The 15,411-nt window shown below is 42.3% G+C and overlaps 1 protein-coding gene and 1 pseudogene across 15 annotated transcripts in view; both read left to right on the top strand.

Annotated features, from left to right (window-relative positions):
* The window catches only part of FMNL2 (formin like 2), a 224,223-nt gene that overhangs the window by 25,663 nt on the left and 183,149 nt on the right, over window positions 1-15,411 (top strand). The gene's annotated exons all lie outside the window — the stretch shown is intronic.
* LOC140703340 (U1 spliceosomal RNA) lies at window positions 6,163-6,317 on the top strand (annotated as a pseudogene).

Here is a 15,411-nt window from a genome sequence, read left to right as displayed (position 1 = left end):
TGCCAACAGATGCTTCTGCTAGCAGTAAGATGGTTGACACTGCTATCCTATGCATATTTCCTTGGGAGTACATCCTGTTGCACTCATTTGGGTGTGTGTCATTGCTGAGCAGAGATTTTGCTGGAAAAATATTAAATGGAGTGCAGTTGTTCAACCATTACATTCAGTAGAAGTCTTGGTACTGACGTCAGCGGAACTTGAGTTGCCACCATACAGACTATATAGTTATAGGGCTGTTCATTTCAAATAAAGATCTGTTGATTTTAAGTGAATTTGCTTAGAACTAACTTTATTTCTCTTCTGAAACACAGACCAAAATCCTATGCAGGGTCTGTGTGTACAGTGGGAATGGTATCATCAGTACTGACAGATTCCTGCTGATTTTTATCCTTCTATGATTTTGGGATGCATGGCTCTCCCATAATAGGATGAAATCCCTATGCATGACAGCATCACAAAATGGATGCCTTTAATCAGTGGAAGGTTTCTTCTTTTGTGGCTGTTGCTGTCATTCCTGTTGCAGGTAGATCTGTGCAAAAGAATTTCAGCCACAAAACGTTAGTTTAGATTATGTCTGTAATCATGGAAGCAGGGCCGTTGGTGTATTGTATTACCTATTATTTTAACAAAAAGCAGCAATCAGGATCCATCTTTTGCTCAAGGGGAAGTAATCGATTTTCACTGTGTTCTCTTCAGAGTGAGGAACTGAACTCTCAGCCTCTGGTTCTGGAGCCAGATATTTAAACCAAACAATTAAAAACACTGCACTAATTGTCCTTTTCTTCTCTAGAGCTGGGAACCAAGAAGCCGTATTAGTAGCATGAGAGGGCTGTTCAGAATTGAAGGGCATTATTTATTCATTATGTTTATGTTATTAATTTGAGTTTGACAGTTATGTTGCGATTTTTCGTCCTGTTATGGGCAGAGACTGTAGGAGTGTCATTGTCTCACAGTTTGGAAAGTAACATTTTCAAAGCAATGAGATGACTTTTAAAAATATGTTTGTAGTGAAGAACAATGTCATTCCTTTCAACCGTTTTTTTGTGAAAACGAGACAAATGTTAATGTGTTCTTTTGCATAACAAATGATGTTAATTTGTTATTGCAGAAATGGTACATGTAAAGTTGGATTTGGGAGGATTTGGGGCATTTTTAATGTGTGGAATTTCTTGGATTAAAAAAAATGGCCAGAAATACATTAATAATATAGTTACTAGATACAAGTAAGCTAGTCCTAAAAAAATTGATATATATATTAATTTTGTCCCACATTTGCTGTCTTCAGACATTATACTGGTGGAGAGTTGACTCCCTTCTTCTCCATTTTTCTGTCTCTTTAATTTGTCATTTTTTAAGAGGAACTAAATTGGGACAGTCAGACTCAAATTGCTTCCTGGTGTCATTCAAAATTACTGCTCCATTATGATCATGCTAGTTCATGACAGGCGTCTGTGGCATTATGTCAAGGGCGGCGCGCTACAAGAAGATACTGTTTCTTTTAACCTGGTTGTGCTTATCTTTGCCCTGATCATGCTTCCATTCATATTAAATATTTCTAAGGCTGCTTTCCTAAGGCTACCTGTACCTAGCATACAGCCCCTTTATGGACATTCCTTACAACCCCAACTGGGTGGGAAAATGCACAACTCTAGTAGAGCTTACTGTTTGTTTACTTCCCCCCACCCCACTCCCTCCTGGTTTTAAAAGTCGGAATCATTTAGAGAGATTAGGAGAAGTGCTGGGGGGGGGGGAAATCCCAAATGAAGTTGTCTTGCTGATTGTCTAGCTGAGGATAAGATCTTATAGTTGCTTTAAAAGCCCCTACCTCATTTAATAGCCTTGGAAAGGAATAAGTAGGAGATTAAAGATTTCATTTTGAATCATCTGTTATTCTGAGCAATTTGTCAGTTGTGCTTTACAGATTAAATAGATTCCAAGATGAAGTTTAATGGTGTGTGTGTGTGTGTGTGTGTGTGTGTGTGTGTGTGTGTGTGTGTGTGTGTGTGTAAAAGTAACACTTTGCTTGGGAGATGGTCTGACCATTCAGTATATATTTTTTTAAAAAACCCACACATTTATGCATCCCCATCGTGTGACCAAATAAACGTGAACTCTTATTTAGAGAGCATTGGTTGTTTAGGTGTTTAGTTTTCAACATTACAGAATAGGACTTTCCTTCATCCATGACCTGTTTTCTCCTTTTGGGTGAAATTCTTGTGAAATTATAGTATTGTGGGGGAGGAGGAGGCTCTGAGTAGAGAAAAGTTGGGAAATGGGTACCTGGTGCTTGCAGCTGGCATGCGCTTTCAACTACAGCATGGCTACAAGTTCAGTTCAGAGTTGCCATGGCATTCTGACATGACTTGGCAGAACAACACCAAAAAAACCCCACACAAGAATTAGACAGCCCTAAGGGGATTGTGGTGGCTGGGTATGTGTGAGAAGAGGGGATGCAGATCAGCTGGATAAATTTTTGCCAAGTGCTGTGCAGAGGAGATGACTGTGATATATGTGTCTCAATTTGAATGTAAATATGCATATGGCTGCTTTCCTAAAACCAGGAATGGCAGACCTATCAGAAAAAAACAAAAGAATGACGGGACTAGACAGGCAGTGGAGCCACTGTGGAATAAATGGATTGTGCACTGCAGGCATTTTTCCAGTTCTCTGGGCGAATGGTTTCATTGCTAAATGCAAATTCTGTGTCCTTGGGATTGGTAGTGGCAGGTTTTGGAAAGTGATTGCCTTATGGCTTCAGAAGCCAAATTTTTACATGGGTTACGGGTAGTAGCAAAAATAGCAACACAACCAGTTTATATGTGCACATGCATGCTTACACATACACCACTTCTGCAATTTGCAGGGTGTTCAGTCTAATAATAATAGGCTTAAGCACCAAGCAACTCTGTAAGCTGCAATGATGCGCCATTATTTTTGTAGCCCTTGGAAGGAGAAGACTGCATGTAGATGCAGTAGTTCAAACATATGCTGACCAACCCCCTTCTCTGTCTCCAAACGGTCCCACATGTACACTTGGTAGAGTTATAAAAAGTGGGAAGTACTACAGATGAAGATTATTCCACACACATACACACGGAATCCACATTTGAGCCATTAGGACAGGGTAAAATGCCACAGAAGCATGTAGATATTTCAGTTCTCGAGAAGGGTTAGGTGGTACCACGAAAGGTTAAAACCTGATCATCTGACTTGGGAAGCAAGGAAAGCATTTCTGTTACTTATTGTACCTAAAATATCCAGCCGCTGGTCACTCCTACTCCTTCATTGATGCTATGTATTCTTCAAAGTAAGTTTGTTCAGGAAACTCTAAAGTTGCATCATGTTAACTTTGTTACTGTTGAAGGCTATAAGAGGCATTATTCATGGAACACTCCATGTACAACAGCAGTGACAGCTACTGTTGGTTAGTGACACTCATTATGGTTTATAACAGAATTTTCATATTAGCACAGACTGCTAGCCAAGCCTTCAGTATGTATGTACCTAAATTTTATTGGAATTTGTGAAATTTAATTCTAAGTAGTAGTCATATCCTGTGTATCAACACCTATGTGAGACCCAAGTTTGCAGTCTTAACCCCCCCCCCAATGGTTCAAGATTTCTTTACTGTGAGTTTAGATTGTGGTGACATACTCCTTCCGCAGAACTGCTCTGAAAAAGTGTTCAGAAAGTTAATAATACAGTGGTGCCTCGCTTTGTGATTGCCCGCATTACGACGAAACCTCAAAACGATGGTCTGAATGTGTTTTTTTCACTTTGTGATGATCGGTTCCCTGCTTCGGGAACCGATTCTTCGCAAAACAATTTTCCTCCAGCTGATCGGCGGTTTCAAAATGGTCGCAGGGTAAATAAAATGGCTCCCCGCTGTTTTCTGGGAGGGATTCCTCGCTGCACAGGCACTGAAAATAGCTGCCCTATGGAGGATCTTCGCTGGACGGTGGGTTTCCAGCCCATTGGAACGCATTAATCGGGTTTTAATGCATTTCAATGGGTTTTTTATTTTCGCATTACGACGTTTTCGTTCTACAGCGATTTCCTGGAACGAATTAGTGTCGTAATGTGAGGCACCACTGTAAATGATAATACATGGTAGTAGAACCTCTGTCTCTCACCTTATTGACCACATAGTGCTAGTTTTGAAATTGCTCCACTGGCTTCCTATTTGTTTCCAACCCAATTCAAGTTGCTGACTTTTATGTGTAGAATCCTAAATAGCTTAAAGCCAAGCTGTCTGTAAGACATTTTCCTATTGCCATATGAGTCAACTCATGGCATATGTTCATAATCCAAGTCTTATACTGGAGCAGGAATGGGCAATTTTGATAAGAGTGGGGCTTCTAGACTTGATGGCCTTGTGAGCCCCTTCCAACTTCACTTTTCTAGGATTCTATTGTGGGCTTCACTCATCTTCCATGATTTACCGTATTTTTTGCTCCATAAGACACACCTGACCTTAAGATGCACATAATTTTTAGAGGAGGAAAACAGGGAAAATATATTCTGAACCAAATAGTGTAATAAAATATTTAATAAACTATAACAGAATAACATTTGAACCATGTAAAATGAACAGCAGTCAACAGTGGTATTAAAAATGCAAAAGCAAAGCGTGCTGCTTATATACCACCCCATAGGGGCTTACAAATTAATTATGCAGGCTACACATTAAGAACCATTACCACTGTCATTAACAAATGGAGAGACTTAAAGCTTTGTATACTCTAGTTTATATACCATAAATTTGTGTACCATAAATTTAATTCAAGTACATATAGACCATTATCAGCCAGTGATAAGACCTATACCATTCTACTTACATTTTACATTTCCTTTCATCCACCTCCTCCCCATGCTTATAGAAATGTCTCAATGACAGATGAGATTATTGTGCAACTCTGCTCAGCTACAGCTCAAGCCTATATTAAGTTAGAAATGGTTTGTCTGATTTGGCACTGCATTGAGAGGTCCCTTTTAGTTGTGTGGAGGATAAATAGTGGAATTAAACTATTTACTGTAATAGCTGGTTTTCCTTATTTACTTTAGGTTACGCAAAAGAACAGCAACACAAAGCTCAACCTGATCCCATTCACCAGCAGTAGCACATGCTCAGCATAAGACCAAATCTCCATTTTCTGACATAATTGAACGTTTATAGCATGCAAGGCACAACAGGTTAGGCCACACAAAGCCATGAACAATGTTCTTGACAAGCCAAAAAAACTGAATACAAACTACAGTAGCTGAAATCAGGAAGCAGGTACTGTAATCCAGTTAGAAGTCACGAGGCACAGTTAGTTTCCTTGCTGCAACACCCTTTGGAAATACATTCTCTATTAGGTGCCCAGGACTAGTTGAAAAGTTTGCAAGTTGAATCCAAATGTCCCATAGAAATGCATTGAAAATTAATTAATGCATTTCTATGGGGGGGAAAAGGTCAGAAACTTTAAAAAACGTAAAAGAAAATCACTTACCAGGTACTGTAGACTGAGCCTGGCTCTTCACAGTGTCTTGGTAGACCCCAGATCAGCCAAAAAAGAGCCCCAAACAGCTAAAAGCCAGCAAGCAGCTGGTAGACGGCAGCCATTTTGTGCTCTTCTCCTCTCCTGCTCCTTTCCCCTGTCCTCTCCCCACCTAACAGCTGATTGGCGCTGGTCTGAACACTTCCTAGGCAGCTTTTAAAGCAAGTATGCACGTTTCTACACAAGCAGGTTTCAACTCAAACAGGGCATTTAAGACCAAGCACTAACCCCAAACAAACAGCTTTTAATCTAAATTTTACATTTTAAAACGACAATATCAGGCAGCCCCAGGTCTCTCTCCCAGCTCTCTTGACTGCTTGGACTAGCAAGGAAGCAGACAAGCAGCCTCTTCACTAACTGAAAGTTTGAATTTCCCCACTTTCCCTGCCTTCCCCGCATATTAGGTTATGCTAATATCTGTGCACTGGAGGATTGTGGGAGGAACATCCACTCCCTGATGGGGGTCCTGTGGGGCACCCCAAAATACTGAGTAACTCTCTTGGCCTCTTTCGGGGCTGGGGCTGTGCAGCCCTGTTCTGATCAGGAGGTACAGCCGAGGGGGGTCACCATGCCTTTGGGGGACAGGCCACAGAAAGGGGCAGGAGGTTCAGGGGCTATTCCAACTCATACCTGGCAGGGGAGATACCATGATCATCAAAGTGGTTTTCCCAGGGTGAGGCTCATCTATTGCACTTTGGATGTGCTGACCCCTGTGATTTCCCCAAATGTGGAAAAATCAACTGCCTAAGTGGGGGACTGTGTTTGTGGTTTCTCCTGGTCATTCTAGAATCACTCTTTCCCCTTTGGTCCGTGGCTGTTTTCACTGCCTGCTATCATAGGCCTGTTGGCCTTGCTGGTTTTCCAGGTGGGCTCCAGGAAGCAGATCCTGGAAAGCCAGCAGTACAGAATGGTGAGGTCCAAATAGCAAGCAGTCTCTGGTGCCAGTTCAGAGGCCTCCCAGCATGGCAGTGGGAGGCTTCTGGGTGGTGGTGGTGGTTGAACCCTCTTTTTTTACTGTATTCGCTCCATAAGATGCACATACTTTCTCCCCCACTATTTTGGGGGTGGGAAGTGCGTCTTATGGAGTGAAAAATACGGTAAATTCAGTGGTGCAGCTACAACCAGAAATATTTTGTATATTTTTAGTTTTTGTATATTTTTAGAAACCATGCCTTAAAGCTAAAAGAAAATGCACAGTCTGCATGAACCTTGCTTTAATAAATCCTACAATAGAATTAATGTAAATATGCTGCTGAAATTCAATTTGGGGGGGGGGGTTAGAGCTCCTCAGAAACAGAGATAGCTGAAGGGCATATACTACTCTCACCTAGAAAGGTGAGGTTGGTAGGGATCTGAGGTTAGATGCCTTCCTTATTTGCCACTTTAAATTACACATGCAGTTGTAGTTTATCTCATATGTATATAGGAACTTCCATTCTCCTCATGGGTAGGCTTGAGGATAAGACGGGGCAGGGAATGCAGACCTGAGAAGAGATGAAATTCTGTCCTGTCAGGACTGGCTGACTGACTGACTGACTGACTAACTAACCAACTAACTACAATTTGTATCTTGCTCCCATTAGTGTTGAAACACTACTTTGGGCAGTTACAACACATATAATAGGAGAAAAATAATAATGCGTACCATTGTTTCTCAATTTGGGTCTAAATTCTGAAGCATGGAGAATAAAATAAATTTGTATTTCTGTGATCCTTTTCAAACAGGTACTTAGAACTTTGTTATACTGCTTTTGGGAAATGTTATCAAACTGCTTCTGAACTTTAAAATAACACATTCTTTGGATCATTCCCAAAGAAGCACGGAGCTCAAAGTGGAAACATACAATCTGTTCTGTCATGCCCTTCTGTCTATATATCTCAGAGTTTATTCTGAGCGTTGTAGCTGAATCCTTTTCTCTTGCAATCCATGATGAAATCTTTTAATGCAGTCTGCACCCGACAGGTGGTATAGCAGCTATCCAGAATAAGATTTGAAGGCACATGATGCAGCCACCTTGCAGCAGGTGTGTAGCCCTGTATAGGTTACGTTTGGCTGTGATCCTTTTTATCTAGTCACAGTATATATAATGTCATACCACTGTAAATGTCTGGGCATTCTGCCCAGACACTGAGGATTGTACAGTTCAGTTGCACAACCAGTCTCATGGTTCCGGTATTGACTAGTTGTGCAATGCACTTGTGGAAGTGCTTCATGGAGAGCACATCTGGCTTGGCACAGTGAGCGCTTTCCCTTGCTCAACATAGTTATTCAACAGGATTTCATCCAGTGAGTTCTGTGATGAAAGAAAGGTGGAGTTTAAGTTTAGTAAGAATGCAATCCAGTGTAATCAGAGGTAAGCTCTTTTGAGCTCATTTGGAGTTATTCCTTGGTAGATATGTGTAGGAATGCAGTTGAAGTAAATAATGTACAATATGAACCTGTTACATATGAACTGCTGTTCTGTGAGGGAGTCCAAATGGGGACCAAAGTTGGGCTAGTTCCATGCCTTCAAAATGGGAGCATCCTGGGATCAATTCAGGGCTCCCTTGCCTATGGAAGACTCCGGAAGGAATGCCAGCTATGAAGACACAAACTCTTGGGTTGCTGATGGAGATAGATTACTGAAAAGCAGAAGAAAAAAAGCTCCCAGGAAACTTGGGAGCTGCAGATTTTTCTAGAAATTTCAAGACATGTGAGACTCAGGGTAGAGCTGACCCAGACACTCCAGAGGAACTTACTTGCAAGGGATAGAAGAGGAGAAGGGCGTGAGGATGCTGTAAAGCAGTGGTCCCCAACCTTGGGTCTCCAGATGTTCTTGGACTTCAACCCCCATAAATCCTGGCCAGCAGTGGTGGTGGTGAAGGCTTCTGGGAGTTGTAGTCCAAGAACATCTGGAGGCCCAAGTTTGGGGACCACTGCTGTAAAAGGAAGGAAGCAATGAGAGTGGTGTGGTAGCTGTACTAGAGTGTAACTGTGGGCAGGACATAGCGGTTGAGGGCAACTGATGGTTGAGAATGGAGGAAGAAGAAGCAGGAGAGGACACACAAAGAGAGGGTCTGTGTGCTGGTGCTGGAATGCCCACAATCAGAACTTCCCCAGGAAGCCCTTTAAGCCTCCTCCTTTAGAAAGCCTTGCAACCCCATTCATTGCCTGGAGAAGGTGCAACCAATCCCCCAGATCCTGGCCTGACAACACCAGCTCCGACACAGTTATGTCCATGAAGAAGGCCACTGCAATTTGATCAGTTTCCACCATTAGGAGGTAGGGGCATTAACTGTTTAGAGACTGGCACACCTGTCTCATAGCCCCAAATAAAGTCATTGACAGAGGTGAGACTCTGGGGAGAAGTTGCAGTGAGCAGGGCAGGGTGAAATAACTGCTCCCTATCTTTTAGGAAATAAACAGGGGGATAGGGTTATGCTAAATTACTAGTTTACTAAAGTAAGTTCTGGTGGTTCATAACTTTAAATCTTGCCTTAATATTTGGATCTGTGGGACCTTTTGATACCCCCTCTACCTATTGTGGTCATGTAAATGTTCCTACAGAAGGAGTCTTTAAAAAAAAAAAGAAGACTTTTTAATAAAATCCAAACATGGTAACTTCTTAGAAACCAATCTCCCTTAAGTAGCAGGAGAGTGTGAGGAATGTTCTAAGGTTCACAAAATGAAAATCTCTTGTTTCACTGTCTCGGGATTGGAAACAGGCACACATCACACCCTGAAAGTTTGTTAACTGTTATTCCCATCACCCTTCACCATGGGCTATACTGTCTAAGGCTAGTGTAAGTTGTGCCCCAAAATATTTGGAGGGCTGTCTTGCATTATCCGGCTCTGTATTTCATTAATCTCTATGTGGTGCCATTACTGTTTTCATATCCTTTTCGGAGTGCTCATTTGTGGTCTGCTGACGGGTCTTGTCCTCCACCCAAGCCCACTGGTGATGAGAGTGGCTGAATTTTGCTTGGCTTTCTTGCACCTTGGCCTGGGCAGTTAGCGTCAGCCCTCAGATTTCAGCCAGATGGCACTGCCCTTTGTCAGAAAGACTTTATAGGCTACCTGGCACTAGTCTCAGTCATGGTGGAAAGAGCCAGGAAGAATAGGGTTCTGGCACTTTGCCTGGAACAATAGATTCTTAATCCCTTGATCCAGAACAAGAGACAAGCTTTTCCGTGACAGTTGTGAACAATTGCAAACAAAAGCACAAGAGAGAACTGAAAGCCTTTCTTCCTTTTGATAAACAACAGCTAAACCATAGCATTATTCCCTTAACCCAAGAGGAAGAAAAGACTCCAGTATTGTTACTTTTCTTAGGAGTAACACAGTGCCTGCCTTTGTGCTTGATCCACATTTAAAAAAAAATCAGCACTCTGGGGCTGAAAGTCATTTGTCACACCTTTTGTGTGCTGGCTTTGTGCCCCCCCCCTCGCATAACAAGGATTATTACACCCCCTCCCCCATTTCACCTAGCCTTACTTGTATGAATAATCCACCAATTAAATGTTGGCCTAGAGTGATAATTTGGCAAGGGAAGCGAAATTTCCCTCCCCTCCCTCCTTCCTTCCACCCTGCTGCCATAAAACCACCAGTCGGCTCTTTGTCTGACTTTTGAGTGGTACCACATATGGAAAAATAGTCATAAACCTAGAGACTATATAAACTCCTGCTGATAGCCCAGGAAAGGAAAGGAAAAGAGATGGAGAAACATTAAGTGAGGAATTCACTGCTTTCCAAAAGGGTAAACTAACAAAGCAGCCTGCTTTTTGTATGGATATTCAGCATAGGATAGGCGGATGATGAGATGGGACAGGAGGAGGGAGTGATGCTGTGGTTCTGCTCACTAGTAGAAATGCTGTCTATGTGGCCATTAAAGGTGCAGCTGCAGTTTCAGAGGTGGCCCCTGCTTCTCTTTTGCTTTTTGAGAGCAGCTTTTCAGGGAGTGCAGCGGAGAGGGACCGAGGAAATGTGGCGATTGGTGTACAAAGGCTTTGGGGTCCCAGCCACTGACTTTGTCTTCAGTGCAGGAGTCTTTCAGATGCACCAAAATCATTATTCCAACCAGTAATGGAAGCGGAATATGTTTAGTGTCTCATATGGTGACCTCTAGATTTTAGTGGTTGGGATCTCAACCAACGTATGCTTCTGTTTTTGCAAAGCGGAGCACCCTTCGTGCAAATGGCCACCCGTTCCTCTTTCCTTCTCTGGCAGCTCTCATTCTGGAGCATCATTTGGGCCTTAGGTGCGGTTTGGCTGGTTGCTCACATGGCTGCATTATGAGAGAGACAGAGAAGCCCTATTGTGAATGGAAATCTATTTGCACTTTTACAGATCCAAGGCAAGCCAGTGTATTTATTCTTACTTTTATGCAGAGATTGAACTTGGAACTACGCAGTTACAGAAGCTCGATTGTTCTTCACTCCCCCCTTCCATGCGTGGAGTTGGAACTAGGTAGTTATGGAGACTTAATAATTTTTTACTACCACCCTCTCCCGTTTGTGGTGTTGTTCCTTACCGTAATACAGCCTTTCCACTACATGGATAAATGACTCCTTGCTTGAGTTCCACCTTGGCCTCATGCAGAGTGGAAGCTGAAAAAAGAAGACTGCTAAGTGCCTCCTTGCTTTAATTTGCAGTGTTCCTAAATGTGTCCGTTTTCAGTTTGCACAGAAATGGCTCTGTTCTAAAAAGAATGTTAAACAACCCCATTCAGCTCTCTTTTGAAAATGAAGTGACACAACCAAATAGAGCAGAAGCAAATATGTTGCACAGATCTTGGTAAATGCAGGCACAGTATTTGAATACATTTTCTATGTGACTTCTGGAGGCAGCAGTGTCTGATAACATACTATGAAGTATCTTCAGACTAATTAGATCTAGTCTCCTCCTGTCTAGTGGGAGGACAGCAACTGTCTGAAATCGCTTTCTGCAGCCTGACGACCTCCTGCATGTGTTAGCTGGGGATGATAAGAGTTGTAGTCCCTTGTGTCTGGAGGGTGCTAGGTCAGTCGTTCTCCCTGCTACTTGAAATCAGTGTAATCAGCCTCGTCATTTGCAGGTCAGTCGTTCTCCCTGCTACTTGAAATCAGTGTAATCAGCCTTGTCATTTGCAGATGTCCTGTGATTCCATGCAGAGCACATACTGGTCCTGAGCTGCTACGCTGTCTTGCTTTTACCATTGTTTTGTTCCATAGGCTGTGCCTGGGAAGCAAATGCCTTTCTTAGTGGATGTCCACAGCTGTCTTGAGAAGGTGATGTGTTTTTCCCAGGTGCCAAGGATAGAGCCCATGTGTAATTGCACAACTCTTGTAAATATCTCTGTAAATATCTCATGAGAATGAAAACGCACTGGCAAGCAGAAAGGAAAAGAAAGTCCACTCTGTTTTCTCTCCTGCATCTTTTGGGATGGGATGTTTAAAAACATTGGAGCCTACATGGCCCAGATATTGGAATCTGAAGCGCTATGAATCAAGGTTCCACCATTTTCACATGTGTGCTACAGGGACACACACACACACACACACACACACACACACACACACACACACAGGGAGAGAGAGAGAGAGAGAGAGAGAGAGAAACATCCCTTCTGATTTTTGTGTTTCTCTTGTGACCCACAGCACTGATGAGTATGATTAGTGGGTCCTCATGTCCTCCCACTGTGGCTGCCAGTGCTTCCCCTAGAACAGTGGTCCTCAACCTTGGGCCTCCAGATGTTCTTGGACTTCAACTCCCAGAAATCCTAGCCAGAAGAGGTGGTGGTGAAGGCTTCTGGGAGTTGTAGTCCAAGAACATCTGGAGGCCCAAGGTTGGGGAACACTGCCCTAGATGAGAACTGAGGAGGTTTTGGCTGTTCAGTACTTCAGGTGTCAAGCCAGGAGGAGACCAGTGATAATGGGTGGTAGGATTTGCACCCCAAAACATTCAGATGAGCAGAGCTCCCCTTCCCAGCCAACATGTCAAGGCCAGAGTCTTTTGAGACTGAATCCTAGAGCCTACTAGCAAAAATGGAAGCAGAGTTGGCCTTCCTCGGTGGGGGAATCTGTGGGGAGGAGCTGTGCATTACTAGGGACTGCCAGTGGGGTGAGGTTGGAGGGTGAGCCAATTGTGGGAGCAAGGAGGTAGGGGAAGAGGCAGCAGAATCAATGGTAAATTTGGGTATGTAGGAGTTTTGGGAGGGGAGCATGCTCCCTTTGGGTGTGAGGATTGTGTACTCCTGTGCTGAAGTAGTTCTAGAATAAGCAGAGTTGCTCTGATTTAATGTACTCTTTCTTTGTAGCTTTATATGTTCTACATCTACTTATTTCAGTAATTTAAAGCTTTTACTCCTCCTTTGGAATATATATATATTTAACTGCAGTAGTGATGAACATAATCTTGATGGTGCTGCTCTTTCCTGATGATCATATCCATGGATGCATTTTTCTCTGATATGCTGAAAGAATATAGGATCCATATGCTCTGCTCTGTGTCCCTTCCCTCTGTGCAGTAAGAGGTGACTTCTGGTTGTACAGTGCCATAATGGTTTCTATGGCTACCCGGTTTCAATACTGGTAATGGAAAAAAGATTCTTTAGACATTTTGAACTTGAAGATGACAATGTGTGAGGAGAATGGCTTTTGTTTAAAGGGGCAAAGACGCCAAGCAAAGCTTTTAAGTATGCCTCATGTCGTTTCAAATATGCCTGTACGTTTCAGCATCACAGGCTACTAATTAATAATATTTTAAAAATCAGGTGAAAAACATGACTCTGCTTTTATATATAATAGGCAACAATTGCTTTTTTCAGGCACAAGAAATTTCTTCTTCCATATAGGATATGCATAGATATTTTTTTTCCAAAACAGCATCTTGTTTCAGTGATATCTTTGTATTAGGATGGCCATGATCCAGAGGAACTAGAAACATGCCTGAAAGAAATCAAGCCCAGCTCATTAAGCTTCTTTTCCCTTTCCCCTTTCCCCTCTTCTTGCTTATTCCCTTGCATTTCAGGTCAATTCACTACTTCTGTGGCTGTTATGTTGTGTCCTAAGGAAAGGCAGATACTTTCCATCGGGAATTTAAAAAAAGGGGGATGGTGGTTTGGCTCTTGTTATAGTCAGATGACCCTGAATGTTTTCCTGTAAGTAAGTTACCTGTAATTCAGTCAACCTTGCTGCAAATAGGGATGTGTGGGATAGCAGCTTTTAATAGTATGCTGTCAGGAAACAAAGATTCCCCATACCCAGCCCTAGAAGATGCTCTGGTTTGGTCTGGTTTGTCACATTAGGAGGCCTTGTGAAATGTGGTGTTATGATTTTGTGAAATATTGAACAAAAAACAAGTCATCTCAAAATTTATTTGCTGACCCATGTCTTTTTGCAGTTTAATACTGTATATGCATGTGCTGCTTTCTGAATGTTGTCCTCTGTGTGGAATTTTTAATAATAATAACTTGGAGGCTGAAAGAGGAGAGGATTTTTCATCAGTTTTAGCAATTATGGCTATAATCTGCATGTTGAAGTCAATTGGAAGTGTCCTCCAGTCTTTTCAAGACATTAATTCAACAGAACGGGGAGCTGCGTTGAAGTTAATGGGATGCATTTATATAAAGTTGAAGTAATTCACTGATAGGTGGGTATCAATGCAATTCTATGTTTGTCAAGTTCAGTCAGGTTAATTGCCAAGTAAATGTGCCTCGAATGACTGCTCGGGTTATGGAACTAACTTTCTGCTTGGCTCCTGAGTTTTTTCTTCCGTTGAATCAGTGTAGCAGAGGAGATCACAAGACCTCCTATACATGACAGAAAGATGCTTCTGATTGACCTTTGTATGCAAATCTGCCACCAGAGTTCCAGAGCCTGAGAGGAAATAGTCTCCCCTTTCTCTCACCATCCTTTCCCCCCTCTTTATATGAAATATATCTTCCATGAGGAGTTGTTTATTTATCTGATTTCAGCAGAGAAATGGAAAGAGGTGGGGGAGGGGGAGAGTCGATGAAGGCATGGCAATGAAATAATGCTCCTCATTAGAGCAGATGCAGGGTATATTTAAGGTTAGGGGCAAATTTTATTGATTGTTTTCCAAAGACAACACAATCTGCCTGAATGTGATGTTTTTGTAAAGTCTCAATGAGCGCATGGAGGGGCAAATTGATGGGGAAAATGTTGGTGAACACCTGTGTTAGGTGCTCAACACAGATTGCATGAAATTATCTTCACAGCCTTCCTTGTAAGCTTCCAAAATACAGGTTGGAGCAGAAGACAGAAGGATGGCATTTGTTTTGATCCTAGGCCATTTCCTGTCTTGAAGACAGAGAGCAACTGTGCTATTCTGGCGTCATAGTGTTCGCGGAAACAACAATGTTAGGAAGTTGAGTGTAACAGGAAGGAGGGCAGTTGAGTGTATGTATCAGTTTGAAAAGGGAATTTAATAATGCCTATATGTCCCCAATCTGGAAACAAATATTCTCTCGGTAATACAGTAATTGATTATTGTCATGAATGATTAGTGATAACCTGTTAGCAATTGTGCTGGAATTAATAATCTCAATATAACTTCCAATGCTTGTTGGACTGTAATTCTCATCATCCCATACTGCCCCAATGCTAGAAACGCTTAACTGCAGACTTCAAATTTTTTTTTCTTGTTCACTCAGTTTTCTATTTTTAAAGCGTGCAGGTTTGTGCACAGAGCAGTCTTCGTTTCTGGGTGTATCAAGTGGAAAGAATAACATAGAGGTAGCCAACAGCAAAGAAGGTGGTGCACGGAGGATACTTCTCACCCTTCAGATGTTTCGGACCATGACTGCCCTGTCAAAGGGCTTCTGAGAGTTGACATCCAGAACATCTGGATATCCAAAGGCTCATCATTGTGGGGGCAAAGTGAAATAACCCT

This window comes from Pogona vitticeps, chromosome 1, assembly GCF_051106095.1.
Source record: "Pogona vitticeps strain Pit_001003342236 chromosome 1, PviZW2.1, whole genome shotgun sequence".
Classification (NCBI taxonomy): Eukaryota; Metazoa; Chordata; class Lepidosauria; order Squamata; family Agamidae; genus Pogona; species Pogona vitticeps.
The sequence above is the reverse complement of the archived record's forward strand: the minus strand, read 5'-3'. Positions and strand labels throughout refer to the sequence as shown.